This window comes from Jaculus jaculus, chromosome 3 (genome assembly GCF_020740685.1).
Source record: "Jaculus jaculus isolate mJacJac1 chromosome 3, mJacJac1.mat.Y.cur, whole genome shotgun sequence".
NCBI classification, from domain to species: Eukaryota; Metazoa; Chordata; class Mammalia; order Rodentia; family Dipodidae; genus Jaculus; species Jaculus jaculus.
The window spans coordinates 110,655,398-110,673,144 of NC_059104.1; positions in this window are offsets into that span (position 1 = coordinate 110,655,398).

Here is a 17,747-nt window from a genome sequence, read left to right on the forward strand (position 1 = left end):
AAATATATTTAAAAAAAACGAAAATAGACCTACCATATATCCTTCTATAACAATCTCAATATTTACTCAAAATACTCCAAACCAATATGTCAGAAATGTATGCACATCAGTATTCATTGCAGTATTATTCACAGCAGTCAAATGACAGAACCAACATAGGTGTCCATCAAAATGAATGGATTAAGAAAATATGCTTTCTCTGCATTGATCTCCTTCCCCTTTGTGCTGGTATCCGGTTCACAGGAAGACATCACCCTTGCTTATTTCGCCAGTTGTCCTTAGTTTCAGTGGGGCCCCTTTTGAGGTATGTTGGGGCAGCAGAGAAAAATCAACTCCTACCAAATCAGAGAGCCAGAGCCTCAGAGGCCCCCAACACCTCAGCACTGAAGCAGTCCAAAAATGAACCCAACATGGCTCAGGGAAATTTTGCGGAAGAGGAGGCGGAAAGAATGTCAGAGTCACATGTTGGGTCATGATATGCAGAGACATTTATCATACCAATAACTGGGGGCTAACTCCACAATGCACGACCCATTTTCATTAACAAGGAGGGTCTAATGGGAGGGGGTAGATCACAGATGAGCCTAAATAATGGTACCAAACTGCCGGTATTTACTGAAAAGAAAACTAATAAATGAAATTAAAAAAAAAAAAAGAAAATATGCTTTCTATATACAGTGGATTTTTTAGCTATAACAAAGAATGAAGTCATGTCATTTTTAAGGAAATGGATGCAATTATTGATAATCATGTTAAGCAAATTAAGATAGTCTCAGAAAGGCAAATATTATGTTTTTTTTTCATTTGTGGTTTCCAAACTTTACAGATATATAAAGTCCTATCTGTACTTATGACGTGAAACTAGAAGGGAAACTAGGGAACCAAGGGGACTAAGGGGAATCTGCATAAGCACATTATACACTTGCAGGAAAATAGCCATGTACAGCACTATATAAAATAGGAGGAATATATTTTAATTAAAGGATTACAGTGTGGCCACTCCACTTTGCCCCCCAACTTTGCTACTTTGCTTTCTGGGTCTTTCTTGTTTAATGGGAAGGAGTCTAGAATAGCAAGTATCTATATTTGTCTTACAAATGTCAAAGAGCTAAACTTGCCAAAAAAAAGACAAAAAATTAAAAAAAATCTACTACTTATAGTATAGTTTAGTTGTTATAGAGGTGACTATTATCTTATATTACTGACCAATCTTCTGTGAGGTGCTTTCCTCTTATTATTTTTTAATTAGAAAAGCATTACCCATACTGTCTCTAATCAGACACTGAAGTATGCTTTATTAAATATCTCCATTTCTATTATTTATAGTCTCTCTTTTATAAATCTTCAAAAAATTACTATCTTTATACCCACATTACCTTAGAAACTAAGTTTATCATACATATTGAAGTACTTGGGAAATCTCCATTTGTAGATGTGGACACCGAGTTGGAATGTTTCTAGTTATTTTCATGAGGTTATATAATGTATAAGTAGAATAACTAGGTTTAAATCAAGGCCAGTTTTATTTCAATAGCTCATTCTCTTCCTTCAAGGCCACATTGCTTTTATGTTAAATCAAGTTGAAATTCCATTTGAATTATCTCCTTTATTCTCTTTATGATGTTTGCTTAAGTGCCCTTAGAGTTCTTTATGTACACTATAAAAATTTTCATGATTTCTAGAAAAAAATCACTAGACTGTTCCAACAAAAACATAAAAGTAGAAGTATGAAAAGAGCAACATGCAGATAAAGACTATTAATAACAAAATCCCCACACAGGCTGACACTCTATTTCTTTCCTCTATCGTTTAGGCTTATCCACACTTTGCTGTTGCAGCACAACTTGCCAATCAGTCGTGGCTACGGTTGTGTTCACAGTCCAGATGAATGGCGGGTGGACCTAAAAGTAGCAAAAGTGGTGCCTTTAAAAATATCAAGTTCTTAAGCTTTCTCATAGCTGCTGAAATTCTAACATTTAGAAACTATCACACCAAAATATTCAAGAGAAATTTGTTATTGATGGAGAAGAAAAACAAAAAAAAAATAGTTTTCTAAAATTCCAGCACATTGCTCTAGGGTTGTTTTCTTTAAAAGTGTAGCAATGACCTCTTTCAGCATATCCCTAGCATTCATTGATTTTTGTCTAGGCATTACCATTCTGGTAGAGTATATATTCTCTAAAGTATTCATGTATGTTGCCTTTCTTTCCACCTGATTCTCTCTGCCTTGGTACATTACCCAGCATGTTAAAATTTCCATCCAGGAGAGAACCTCTCATTCAATCCCAGCACTTGTTCACTGCCCCTGCAGAGGCTGAATGGATTGGCAAATGAAAAGCAATGGTTAAGGTGTGGGTTGAGTCAAGCTTCTATTTTCATTACCAGGTAAGCAACAGAAAATGCTATTTAAGTGAACATTGTTTTCAAAGGGAAGTACTTTAATAATAGAAAACAGGTTTTACAGATTGCTTGCTATATAAGGGACTTATGACAAAGACCAAAAGGAAGCTGTTTTTAATGCACAAGGCAATTTGAAGGAGACAGGTATAATAGATGTGTTTGTATGTATGCGTTTGAACATGTGCTTCATACATAAATAAATACTGCCAAGGCCAACATTCATGCATATTCTTGGATGCACTGAAAAATGGCTTTGATGCTAGCAATGTAAGTGGAGTGAGGTGTTGATCAGACATGGAAGATATAACAAATAAAGGAGATGATAAAGATGCTGAGAACTATAGCAAGAAAGCCTCTTCTGTAAGTGTGAGAGAGTGAGCAAAGGAGGCCAGCAAAACAGTTGTTCATCTCAGGAGACACAGTCCTGTGGCCATTTTGTCTCAGTAGTCTTACATGATCTTGTGTTCAGGAGTTTTAAATATTCACTTAGCTGTGCTTGCTAGCAAAGAATAGTAAACATAATTACCAAAACAGAAATTTACAAATTAAAAAGCTAAAATTAGGCAATAATCTAGATATTATACAGAACTGAGCCCTGGAAGTGAGGAAACTAAGGTTATGGATTTTGAGGAAGCTGTTAACCATTCTCCTCAGGTTCTCTCCATTTCTTCAGGTTGCCCCTTAACAGGGTACTAGAACTTTGCTGTGATTGTTGGCTGTTTTTAAGGTGGTATCAAAAGTGGCTAAGGACAAAAAACAAACATGGCCTAGGAGTTGGAGCTTTTCACCAGTGAGTGCAGTGTTGATAGAAGTCTACTCACTTTTAATAATAGTGTTCAAAACAGTAGGCTCCAAAATAAATTCACTAAGTGAAATTAAGTTGTTTTCTTCCAAATTTTACCATGGTGACCAGGAGCTTATGAAGAGGGGTAAAGAGATGGCTCAGTAAAGCACTTGCTGAGAAAGCATGATGACCTGAGTTTTCAGATTCCCAGTGTGAAAAAGAAAGCTGGGTGTGCTGACATGTATCTGTGAGTGTTTTTTTTTTTTTTTTTTTTTTTTTTGCTTATAATGCTTGCTTTCTTCAACTGCTCCCTTAACTTCTTCTGTCTATGGTGAGATGGGTAAGTTATGGAAAAAACCATATCTTGGCCAGGACTGCTTAGCAACATATGCATCTTGCCCTCTTAACCTACACTCCAGTGCCTAGAAGATGAATTTAGGGCATCAGTCTACCTCTTTGTTCTATTCCCCAGTAAGAAGATATTGCATAAAGCTTCTTCTGCTTCTCACTATTACTTTGTCATTTCATTATCTATTATGAGTAGGTGGTCCAGCCTAGCTTGTTGGGGCTATCAGGACCCAGGACCTGACATTATATTCAGGTAACAATAGATAAGTGGTTACCCTGGAACTGGGAAATTATGTAGAATTGAGAACAGGATAAATATACCCTGAGGAAACTCCTAAGGATGATAGGTATGTCATTATCTTTACTATTATTATTTTTTCATGTTTGGATACATTTGTGAAAATTACATACATATATACCTTAGATATCTACAGTTTTCATATTTAAATTATACCTCACTGGAGCAATTAGCCTGATGCAAGGTTTCTCTTGGGAGAAACAGGGCCTTTGGCAGCTGTGGCACATACCCAGAACTATGGAGTCTTTGCCACTTGTCTTCTGTTCTTCCAGCCTTCCACCTAGGCTTCCAACAGCTCAGCTAAACAAGAAAGCAGACTTCAGAGGAGGCCTTTTGATATAATTCAGTGCTTAAACTACCTGGGGTGGAACAGGAGGAAGGAAAAGTGAATCTACAAGTTTATGCAGAGGCCATATCACATGTGGAGTACTTGGTGAAATTAACACCTTTTTCCTAGAATGTTGAGGGACTCAGTACTCATACCAGTAACTAAGGGTTTTCACTTCCCTGTATCACCATGAAAGACTTTATGGAACATGTTGCTGAATGGCAGACATTCTTTTCCTTTATGAGATTGCTTTTGCATGTGTATTTATATGTGGAATTCACTTTGTAGTCTTAGAGTGGCCTTGAATTTACAGTAATCCTCCTGCCTCAGCCTGCCACATGCTGGAATTCAAGGCATGAGCCACCATACCCAGCCCAGCTATAGTCAATTTTAACAACTGATGTCATCTGTTTATTTATCAATCTAGAGGACTGATGTTAAAAGCCCCAATGAAAGTTTCATATTATAGGACAAATTTTACAAAAAGATGTACATATTTGTCCAATAAAATCAATTTTACAAGTATTACATAATTTCATAGAAATGCACCAAAATTCATTGTACTATAATCATTCCTACTGTTATAACAATGGTGTTTGGCCAGTGGTTATACTCTTAGCAGGAAAATATCCTTTATATTAGAGATTGTTTCCAACATTTAATACTTGAAAATCAGAGTAACCTAATTAACTATAAAAACATTTGAAAATGGAATGTTTTCTTTTAAACATTATCTCCTTCTTTGAGTTAATAGTGGAGAAATGATAATGAAAGAGGGTAAGTGCAAAGCCAGGCATGGTGACATATGCCTTTAATCCAGTACTCAGGAGGCTGAGGTAACCTAATTAAGTCAAGGTAATTCCATTATCTGATACTATCTTCCTTCTCTGGGTTTGGGTAGGAAATGGGAGAGGGATAATCCATAAGATGTTTGATCCAACTAAGAGGAACATCTCTCATAACCAGAGAGGAGGGATTATACCAGTTTATGCTATAGATGGGACAGAGTCAGTGAGCCCTTGAATCAAGAGTACAATAAAAGTTTTGGAAAGTGAGTTCCTTAGAGTTTTGTAATGAGATGTTAAAAAAGTCACAAGAAATTAAGCTAAAGAAAGGAATTTTTTAAAAACAATCACATTTTCTGTAAAAACATTGACAGTTGTATGAGTTTGTCTTGCTCTCAGAAGAGCTAAGTTTGCCCAGTTCTGTGACCTGTTAATATTTCACAAGAATGTTCTTAGTAGCAGTTGCCTAAATGGCTATTAAACTGTCCAACCCACTGATGGATAGTAGACAATTGAAATATTAAAATGAAGGAACATTTAAGAAAAGGTAGAAAATAGTATTTTCATTCTGGGACTTACGTTCTGGAGAAGGTGTGTGGCGATGGGAGGGCAGTAGTGCCTAGGAAAGGGTGGCATTTTCAGCCTGGATTTGAGCCCCCTCACCCTTCACAAAGGTTTTATGGAACCAGCACTATAATAGCCTTCAAATTGTCACAAAAATCAGGTGTAAAGCAATTGAGGAATGCACTAGCATTCATCCCCTGGCTTCCATAAACATATGCACACTACACAGACAAATGCATATAAAAATAGTGATACTTGACTAGGAGGTGGTAGCATTACTTTCTTAAAAGGGCCTAATAAAAGCCCTGCTGCTTTCACCCTCTTCCCTTCTACATATTTCTTGTTTGAAGGAAGAGCAGTTATGATACCTTTCCCTTCTTTAAAATTGTGTATTTCCTTGAGGTGAGTATTGAAGGTGATTATGAATGAGGGGACCGTCTTAATGACCTCCAAGTCTGCTGATTTCCAAGTAGTTACCATATTAGGTATGGCACCAATTTGTTAATCCAAGGGAGGGGAAATAAAGCAGACTTTAAAGAACAGGACACTCCTTGAGCACTCAATCCCCTTCAAAAGAGTCTACAATCTTCCTGTGTCGCAGTGCAGGTCAGCTGACCCAATATCAAAGGTTGTCATCTCTCAATTGCCACTGAATGGGGCAGAAGTTCACCCTGTGCCATATCCCTCTGCTCACACCAGTTCATTTCTATGCAAAGCAACCCTGCACAACTTCTCAGAACATGGACATAACAGCAAACCTCACACAAACTGCTAGCCCAGTCCACGCAAAGCTCTTTCTCACCCTCATAAGCCAAACCTCACTGTCCATAGTTCTTCCATTCAGGTCTTTCAACTCTGACCAGAGTAGTTCCTCAAACTGTACTTACAGCACTGTGAGGCATCTCTTAGGCCAAGGTTTCAAATCCTTCCACTTTCCTTGTGAAAATCAGCTCCAAAAGGCCAAAGCTACACAGTGAGGTATCTAGCAGCAATCCCACTCCTTGGTACCACTTTACTGTTGCAGTCAGGTTCTCATTGCTGGTAGAAATCACCCAACCAAGATCAGTTTGTGGGGGGAAAAAGAGGTTTATTTTTGATTAAAGGCTTGAGGGGGAAGCTTCATGATGGCAGGGAAAACAATGGCATGAGCAAAGGGTGGACAATAGCAACATCAGGTGGACAATAGCAACACGAGAGTCAAATACTAGCATGGGGAAACTGGCTGTAACATTCATAAGCCTGCTCCCTACAATACACTCCCTCCAGGAGGTGTTAATTCCAAAATCTCCGTCATCTGGGAAGCTAGGCATTCAGACCACCAAGGGTTATGGGTACATGTGAATCAAACCACCACACTGTCCTTAAATATTTTATCTGTTTTATTTTTTCACTTAATTTTATTGTTGTGCATGTGTAGTCTATGTCTTTTGCAATATCTATTCTGCTATTGATATTACTCAATATATTTTTCATCTCAGATTCTTGGTGTTCTCTCTCTCTCTCTCTCTCTCTCTCTCTCTCTCTCTCTCTCTCTCTGTGTGTGTGTGTGTGTGTGTGTGTGTGTGTGTGTGCAATAGGAAAAGTTTCTGATTTCAGCCCTGTATTCAGAGTCACTTGCTCACCTCTCTATTAACCAGGATAGGTGGCCTGCAAATTTTTGGTGAATGATTCTATCTTGTCCACCATTTTCATTATTGATACATACTGGAGTTACAAACATCTGCTGCAGCTTGCAGCTTTTATGTGGGTACTGAGTGGGGACCCAAACTCATGCACTCATGTTTGTGCAGCAGGTACTTTATGCACTGATCTATCTTCCCCAGTCCCTTAACCTCAGATACTTTCATTCACATTTGAAATAGTTGTTTGGTATTTGATATCTTCTTTACATCAATTTATCAGATTCATTATTTATATTACTTCTTGAACATATGGAATATAATTATTACAATGTGTCATGTTCTTTCTTACTAAGTTTTTAACCTGATTCATCTTTGACTTGGTTAAAAGTGATTAATTTTTGTCTTCTTAGTGTTCTTTTCTGCCTCTTTACATGCTTATTAACTTTTGATTGGGCACCAGATATTGTGAATTTGATTTTTTAAAATATTTTATTTGTATTTATTTATTAGAGACAGAGGGGGAAAGAGGCAGGTAGAGAGAAAGAGAAAGAAAGAATGAGCATACCAGGGCATCTAGCCACTGTAAAAAACTCCAGATGCCTGGACCACCTTGTGGCATCTGACTTATGTGGATCCTGGGAATTGAACCTAGGTCCTTTGGCTTTGCAGGCCTTAACAGGTAAGTCTTCTTGCCAACCTATGCATTTGATTTTATTACATGTTTGGTACCTTACAGTTTTATAAATATTCTTTTTTTTTTTTTGGGGGGGGTTTTTTGAGGTAGGGTCTCACTCTGGCTCAGGTGACCTGGAATTCACTATGTAGTCTAGGGTGACCTCAAACTCTCAGCGATTTGCCAACCTCTGCCTCCCGAGTGCTAGCATTAAAGGCATGTGCCACCATGCCAGGCTTTATAAATATTCTTAATCCTTTTCTTCTGAGACATGGTAAATCACTTAGAACATTGTCAATATTTGAAGGCTTGCTCTTGATGTTTGTTAAAATCAAACCAGATCTCTGTTTACTCAAAGGTTAATTTTTTTTCTAAATACTAAGGTAAAATCCTTTGACTTTTAACATATACACTCTTATATATATATATTTTGTTTTTATTTTTGAGGCAAGCCCAACAGACTGGCCTTTTTTTTTTTTTTCATACTATGAGCAAGAGCGAGTGAGCGAGTGAGACAGACAGAGAGAGAGAGAGAGTTTTGATGTGCCAGGATTTGTAGCTACTGAAATTGAACTCCAGATGTGTGTTCCTCCTTGTGAGCATGTGCAACCTTGCACGCTTTTGTCACTTTGTGTGTCTGGCTTATGTGGGATCTGGAGAGTTGAACATGAGTTGTTATGCTTCACCAGCAAGTGGCTTCACCTCTAAGCCATCACTCCAGCTCTGCACTCTAAATTTTGAGCAATTCTATTTTCAACTTTCATAACATGTAGGATATCATATATAAATTTCAAGTATTTTCCTATATAAACCTTTTTAATGTTTTATTCCTGATCTTGAGTTATTATTGCATGTGTCTGTGCTTGGCAGTACTTAATTGAATAACCAAGGGGAACTTTGAAGATATCCATAATTCTATTTCCTAGCAACTCAATGTCTTAAGGGATATTAATTCATTGATTTTTCTCTGCTTTTTAGTGGTAAATTGATTGTGTATCCCTTTTTGAAAGACAGACTTCATTATTATTAATTTTATTATATACTACATTTTTATATTTTATGTATTTCTTTACTTATTTATTTGAGAGAGAGAACAAGGCGCATAGATAGATAAAGAGAATGGGCACTCCAGGGCCTCCAGCCACTGCAAACAAACTCCAGATACATGTGCCACCTTGTACATCTGGCTTGTGTGGGTCCTGGAGAATTGAACCTAGGCCCTTTGGCTTTGCAGGCAAATGCTTTAACTTCAAAGCTCTCTCTCCAGCCCTATTGCATTTTTAAATAAGCTACATGATAACACAGCATACATATTGTTACCTGTGTATATGGCAAACTAATTGTATAATTAACATAAAACCCTTAAATGAGCCCAAATTATTGAAATAAAAATAAAAGACTAAAGATTTTTAAAGTATCAAAATGTTCCCATAAACTGGGGATATTCATTTTAGTAGTGATTTTGAACAATTCCTCAATTTTTTTATTGTCCCTAACTCCTATTTTCCTGAAGGAATAACTCAACCTTGAATACTATGAGTATTCACACAGCCAAAGGGGAGAATAAGTGCTTTGATCCTAGTGTGTTCTATGGGGTAGAGAAGCTACTGCTCACTGTAAGCAGAAACATTCAAGCCAATTTCCATATAAATCTAAATCATTAAAGGTAAACATGACAACTCTGGAAGTATTTGAAAGAAATGCCTCAGGGGAACTAGAGAGAGACTGGCAAGACTGTGAACAAGCTATCTAGAATGGCCTAGAGGTCCCTGTTTTATTTTCCTTTTCCCAGTGTTTTGTTATATGTTCTTCTTAACTCCTAATTCTGCTGAGTTCTTTCAGACCATGATAAGGGCTAAAAGATTGTAGATGGGGGATTTATTGTTGCACCATATTTCCCACCCCTACTTTGGTCAGGGAAGCACACCCTCTAGGAGTTCTATGTTTACTTTATAATGAGGACCTGAAAGAGTTTTAAAGACAGTGTTAAATGGATTTATAAACTTGAATGTCTAATGACAAAGTTCTCAGTTTACCCTCTGTTTCTTCGGTAGTAATTCTGAGCCTCTTAGAAAGATAAAATGCTGCAAAACCAAGGTTTTCATTTACTTTGTGGTCACTTTTGTATTGCTGCTCAATAAAATGTCACATCATTTAAAAGCTTAAAAGGTGCAATTTACAAAGCACAATGAATTCAATGCTATGGTGGCATTTTCAAGAATAATTGTCTACAATTCAAAGTAGGAAGTGAAGGATAATTTTCCCATTCTACCTCTATTAGAGAATTTTATTTTTTTAAAGCCATATGAGCAAAAGAAAAAAAAAACAAACAAGTATATAAGTGAGTTCAGAGCATGTGCAGAGGAAATCTATATGGAGAAACCCAGGATTCTAAAATTGCAAATCACCATCTCCTTTCTATAGATATACTAAGAGATCCATCTCTCATCAGATATTGAGCTTTTCTATTGATTACTTTTGCTATAAAGAAAGGGCATTTTTGGATTAAGTCTGCTTTTTTTTTTTTTTAATCAGTGAGATGTTCTATTTTTCCAACATAAAATTTTCAAAGCAGCTAGAATTTCTTAATACTATACTAGAAGACTAATAGACTAATAGAAGAGTAAAAATATAGTAGATGCATTATAGGATTCCAATTATGGATAACCCAGTCCTCATCTCAAAGTGGCAATATCAGAAGCAGGCATGACCAATTCAAAAGATATGGCTCAGTTTTACTTGTAGCTTCCCTTGCAGGTTTCTGCCTCTCTTATTCATGTGGACTTATGCCAAAAGGGTTGCCTATATTTATAAAGAGCTAAATAATAATTAAACATTAAAAAAATTAAAAGCACTGCTTTGGGAAGTTAGAGAAAATCTGGATTTGCTATGACTACTATGTGAGAAGGGTTGGAATACAAATTTACTATGTGAAGGTCAGTTCCTAATCTTATGAAAGTTGTGAAGATTAAATGTACACAAATATTAAACATATAATATATTCCATAATTTAAAATATAATTATTGTTTTTAAAAATTATTTTTATCTTCATTTGTTTAAAATTTAAGAAACCATTTTTTAACATTTTATTTACTTTGTATACATAATGAATTCATTTCATATTTATTTTGGCTGCTAACAGCCTAGTTAGTATGCTCTCAATTATAAATACTATACCTTAAGTTCAAAATCACAAATAAGTTTTTACATGTACCCTATTTTCAGATTTCTTCTTTTTCATGTCAGAAGTTTCTTTATGAGTCCACCATACATTCAACTATTTCTTAATGATGAGCAAGTCCTTGTTACTCCAATTATTTCATTAAAAAGTTATTGTTACATTTAAAATCTAACTGTTATATTTCAGTGGAATTAGTGTACTTTGCAATTTGTCTATTATATTATCTTTTTAGAATGGTTAAGATATGTCCATGAAATTTCCAATAATCAATATAAAATAGTTCGGTAGATATTTTTAAATATGATATCACAAGTAGGGCATGGTGGCTAATGCCTTGAATTACAGCACTTGGATATTTGGGCAGCGGAGGTAGGATGGTCACTGTGAGTTCAATGCCACCCTAGACCACATAGTGAATTCCAGGTGAGCCTGGGCTACAGGGAGACCCTACCTCAAAAAACTTTCCATGAAAAACTCAACTCTATGATTATATGAAAACAAAGCCAAACCTACAGAGAATACTTGAAGGAATACTGCACACAGAACAGTCAAACAACCAATCTCAAGAGCCAACAAGAAGAAGATCACAATAACCAAAATAAACCAGGGTCAAAACAGTACATAACACAAGAAAGCACCATACCTCATAAAATACCTTTTCATGGCAGGGATTAACTCAAACCTCACAGTAATAACCTTCAATCCTTCAATATTAATGGTCTTATCTCACCCATCACAAGTCACAGGTTATCAGGATGGATCAAAAAACTGGACCATTCTATCTGCTGACTTCAAAAAAGCCACCTCACCACTAAAGATAGAGACCTCTTCGGGTTGAAAGGTTGTAAAAGATATTCCAAGCAAATGGAAATAAAAAAAATAAAGTCGGTGTTGCTATATTAACATCTGATAAAATGGACTGCAAATCAAAGGTAATCCAAAAAGACAAAGAAGGCCACTTCTTACTCATCAAGGGAATGATCCAACATGAGCACATCACAATTATAAATATATATGCACTGAACACATGGGCACCACAGTTTATAAAACAAAATCTACTCAACAATAAAACAGAAATAAATACCAACACCATCATAGTTGGAGAGTTCAATATACCACTATCATCAATAGACAGATCATTCAAGCAGAATGTCAGCAGGGAAATAATAGAGCTCAACATCATAGATCAACTAGACCTAATGGATATGTACAGAACTTTCCACCCAACTCTACATATATTAGGTCATAAAGTGTGCTTTCATAAGGTTAGGAAAAATTGAAGTAACTTCCTGTATCATGTCAGATCACAATGCTTTAAAGCTAGAAATTAACAAGAGACACATCAAGACTTCTAGTCAAGGGCTGGAGAGATGGCTTAGTGGTTAAGCCTAAGGACCCCAGTTAGAGGCTGGATTCCCAAGGATCCATGTTAGCCAGATGCACAAGGAGATGCACATGTCTGGAGTTTGTTTGCAGTGGCTGGAGGCCATGGCATGCCCATTCTCTCTCTTTTTGCCTCTCTCTGCCTCTTTTATCTGTCTGTCACTGTCAAAATAAATAAATAAAAACAAGCAAGCAAACAAACAAAAAGACTTCCAGTCAAGATTGCATCCACCTAACCATGCCCACCTCCTGGGGAAAGAAAGACCTTAGGGTTCATTGGACTTTTTAAGGGTTTGCAGATTACAGTTGGGTGGCATGGAGAAGCAAAGTAGGGAATCTGCGATTCTCATGCTCGTGGGTGGCCCACAAGTCCCCCAGTCACACGAAGCAGTTGTCCTAGCCACAGTCCCAGCCCCAGACACCTCCTGTACCAACCGCAGACTAATGGATCCAGACTGGCAGGCTAGCATAGCTTCATGAGTGAACTCTGTCCCACTTGCCACTGTCCCCCCAAACCCCTGCCCCTTGACCAGGCCAGCAGGGTACCCTAGGCATTCCCACCACCACACAGCTCCCCACATGAATGCCACTGCCACCCCCACCCCCATGCATGGCCCCAGGAGACCTCCATGCACAAACACCCTCCCACTCACCACCACCTCCCACCCCAGTGTACAGTCCCAGGCCAGCAGGCTAACATTCCCACAAGGGACCTCCATGTGCATGATATCTCCATATCCCCACCCTGCCTTGTCACAGGACTCAGAAGTTTCATCCACCCCTGTTACATAGTCCCAAGGGGCCTTCTATCTCATTCCCTCACCCCTCAGCATCTAGGAACCACCATCCATTCCCATCCCCCACTTAGCAGCCCAGTCCCAACACCAGTCTGCTTTTTCCCATTCCCCCAATACCCTGTCCCCTCAGGCCATCTGACCACATAGTCCCATACCCTGAACCATGGAACAACAAGTCTCTGGACCCCCACCAGAGCCGCATGGGCTCCTTCCCTGTGAGCAGGCAAGCCCATTGCCATCAGAAGCCTAGTGTATGAAAACATAAAATGGAATAATCACTGAAGACACTTCAAGGGTTGACTACAGCATCCTCCTAAACTAAATAAGTTTCCTACACTGTGATTGAAACACCACAGCACAAAAGGAATAACATGAAAACTCAAATGAAAGTAAACCCAACAAGAGTGCCCAATCCCACATGGATGCCTCCAATCAAAACATAGAAGAGACAATAGGATCAGAACCCCAAAATGAAGACACAAGCTATGCAAACCTGACCAAGCAAATGGCAGAATTTGCAGAAAATCAACAAAGGTCCAATAATTTTATGACCGCTGTCCTTGCTAGATAAGACCTAATTGAAAAGAATCAGGAAGGGTTCCGAAGACATTTAAATAATCTAAAGGAGAGCAACATAAATAAATAAATTAATTAATTAATAAATAGGCCTCAATAACCAGCTGGCTAAGCTCAATGAAGATATAAAGAAATGCAATGAAATGATTTGAATGAAATGAAATGAATTCTAAGAAGAATTAAGAAAATCAGAAAATGACATAGAAAGGGAACTTGACAGAGGGATGGAAATGAAGGACAGACAGGGAGGAGGCGAATGATGGTACCAACATGACTGTATACACACTGTGTATGTAACCAATAAAAATAAACAGTAGAAAATACAAACCAAATTGAACAAGTCCAAAACTCTATAGACGCTCTCATGAGTAAAGTCAGCCATGTGGAGGATAGAAATTCAGAACTGGAAAACAAAACAGAAGAAACACTTATTGAGTCCAAAAGTTTCAATAAGCTCAAATATTTTTGTGGACAAAATATGAAGGAACTGTGGGATACCCTTGAAGTTCCCAAAATTTGGAACATGGGAATACCAGAAAGGAAAGAAATTTAGACCAAAGGTATGGAGAACATATTCAACAAAATTATTAAAGAAAACTTTCACACTCTCTCAAAAGAAAGTCCCATCAAGTTACATGAAAGTAACGGAACTCCAAACAGACTGGATAAAAGGAGAAATTCACCAAAACATATTATCATTAAGACCCTAAACATTGATACCAAAGAGGAAGTCCTAAAAACAGCTAGGTAGAAACAACACATTACATATAAAAGTAACCCCATCAGAATTGCTTCAGACTTCTCAATAGAAACCCTGAACCCCAGAAGGGCCTGCAATGGAACACTGCAAAGTGTAAGAACCCATGGCTTCCAACCCAAACTACTCTACCCAGCAAAGGTATCCCTCATAATAGATAGTGAAAGAAAAACTTTCCATAATGAAACTCAGCTTTACAAGTATATGAACACAAAGCCAAACCTGCAGAGAGTACTTCAGGGAATTCTCCACACAGAGGAATCAAATAACCAAATTCAAGTGCCTACAAGAAGATCACAATAAACAACTCAGGAAAGGCACAAAAACTACAAAGTCCAAGAAAAAATCAAACCATATAAACCACCACAACAGGGCAGGGACTAAATCAAACCTCACAATTATTACCCTAAATATTAATGACCTTAATTCACCCATCAAGAGAAATAAGCTAACAGGGTGGATCAGAAAATTAGGACCCTCCATAAGCAGTTTTCAAGAAACCCACCTCACCACTAAAGACAGACAACAGCTCAGATAAAAAGGGTTGAAAACGATATTCCAAGCAAATGGAAATAAGAAACACACTGAGCATGGTGGTGCATGCCTTTAATCCCAGCACTCGGGAGGCAGAGGTAGGAGGATTACTGTGAGTTCGAGGCCACCCTGAAACTCCATAGTGAATTCCAGGTCAGCCTGGACTATAGTGAAACCCTAATCCTCCAAAAAAAAAAAAAAAAAAAGAAAAGAAAAAAAGAAAAAAAGAAAAAAAAAGAAAGAAAGAAGAAAGAAAGAAAGAAAGAAAGAAAGAAAGAGAAAGAAAGAAAGAAAGAAGAAGAAACAAGCAGGCAAACTATACTAATATTGGATAAATAAGCTTCTAACTGAAAGTAATCAAAAAAGACAAAGAAGCCCACTTCTTACTTGTCAAGGGAATGCTCCAACAAGAAGATATCTTAAGCATCAATCTTTATGCAACAAACACAGGTGCACCACAATTCATAAATCAAAACCGACTGGGCAACAAAACAAAAATCACCATTAACACCATCATAGTTGGGTACTTCAATACTCCATTATCAGCAATAGATAATTACCCAAACAGAAAACTAACAGGGAAGTAAGAGAGCTCAACAAAACCACAGATCAATTAGACCTAAGGGACATCTACAGAAATTCTATCTAAAATCCACAGACTACACATCAGCCTATGAGACATTTTCTAGAATAGATCATATACTGGGTCATAAAGCCTGCCTCCATATATTTAGGATGATCGACATAACTTTCCACATGATAGCAGATCACAATGCTGTATTGCTAGAACTTGGCAACAACAGATATGCCAGGAATTCCATCAGCTCCTGCAAACTGAACAACATATTTTTAAACAATATGTGTGTAGTGGATGAAATGAAAAATGAAATTGCAAAATTTCTAGAAATGAATGACATGGGAACACAGCATACCAAAACTTATGGGACACAATGACAGCTGTCTTAGGGAGAAATTCATAACACTAAATGCCTTCATTACAAAAACAGAGAGATCCCAAATCAATAAACTAACCATTCACCTAAAAAGCACTGGAAAAACATGAAGAATCCAATACAAAAAACTCCACATGGAAAGAAATAATTAAGATCAGAGAAGAAATTAATGAATCGGAAACTAAGAAAATAATTAAGAAAATTGATGAAACAAAGAGCTAGTTCTCTGAAAAATAAGATTGATAAACCCCAGGGCCAATTTGATCAAGTGAAAGGGGGGGGGGAAGATGCTTCAAATTAACATAACTAGAAATGAAAAAGGAGAGATCACAACAGACATAACTGAAATTGGGAGAATCATCAGGACTTATTTCACAAATCTCTACTCTATAAAACTGGGTAATATGGAGGAAATGGATGAATTACTGGACATATACCACCTACCAAAGCTAAACTCAGAGCAGATTAATCTTCCAAACAAACCTATCACACCCATTGAGATTTAAAAGTTAACCAAAAACCTCCTGCAAAAGAAGAGACCAGGACCAGATGGCTTCTCAGCTGAATTCTATCAAACCTTCATGGAAAAACTGAAACCAATTTTTCTCAAACTGTGCCCCATATACAGAGAACAGGGAAAGCTCCCTAACTCCTCCTATGAAGCTACTATCATCCTAATACAAAGATCAGGCAGGGATACCACAAGAAAAGAAAGCTATAGGCCTATTTCCCTGGTAAACTTAGATACAAAGAGCCTGAACAAAATCCTTGCAAACGGAATTCAACAACACAACAAAAGCATTATCCACCTTGATCAAGTGGACTGCATCTCAGGAACATGGGGGTGATTCAACATATGGAAAACTGTTAATGTGATACACCACATAAATAAACTTAAACACACAAACTACATGATCATTTCAATAGATGCAGAAAAGGCATTTGACAAAATACAACATCACTTCATGATCAAAACATTTAAGAGAATAGGCATGGATGGTTTATATTTCTACATAATAAAGCTATATATGGCTTAGCGGTTAAGTGCTTGCCTGTGAAGCCTAAGGACCCCCGTTCAAGGCTCAGTTCCCCAGGTCCCACGTTAGCCAGATGCACAAGGGGGTGCATGCGTCTGGAGTTCGTATGAAGTGACTGGAAACCCTGGCGCGCCCATTCTCTCTTTCTCCCTCTATCTGTCTTTCTCTCTGTCCCTGTTGCTCTCAAATAAAATAAATGAACAAAAAATATTTTAAAAAAATAAAAAAAATAAAGCTATATATAAAGCTCATAAATTCCAAATAATACTTAACAAGGAGAGACTGAGGAATTCCCATTGAGATCAGAAACAAGACAGGGATGTTCACTCTTAACTCTGCTCTTCAACATAGTACTGCAAGTCCTAGCTCAAGCAAAAAGACAGGAGAAAGAAATAAAAGGGATACAAATTGGAAAGGAAGAAGTTAAGTTAGCCCTATTCACAGATGACTCCATCTCAAAATTCTTAAGGGTGATTAATTCCTTTAGCAAAGTAGCAGGATACAAAAGTCAATGCACAAAAGCGAGTAGCCTTTCTGTATGGAAAAGACAAAGATAGAAAGAAAGAAAGAAAGAAAGAAGTGGCATTGTCCCAATTTCAGTAGCAACAACAACAACAAAATAGCTTGGAATAACATTAACTAAGGATAGGAAAGACCTATACAATGAGAACATAAAATCACTCAAGAAAGAAATTAAGGAGGACTGGAGAAAATGAGAAGTCCTCC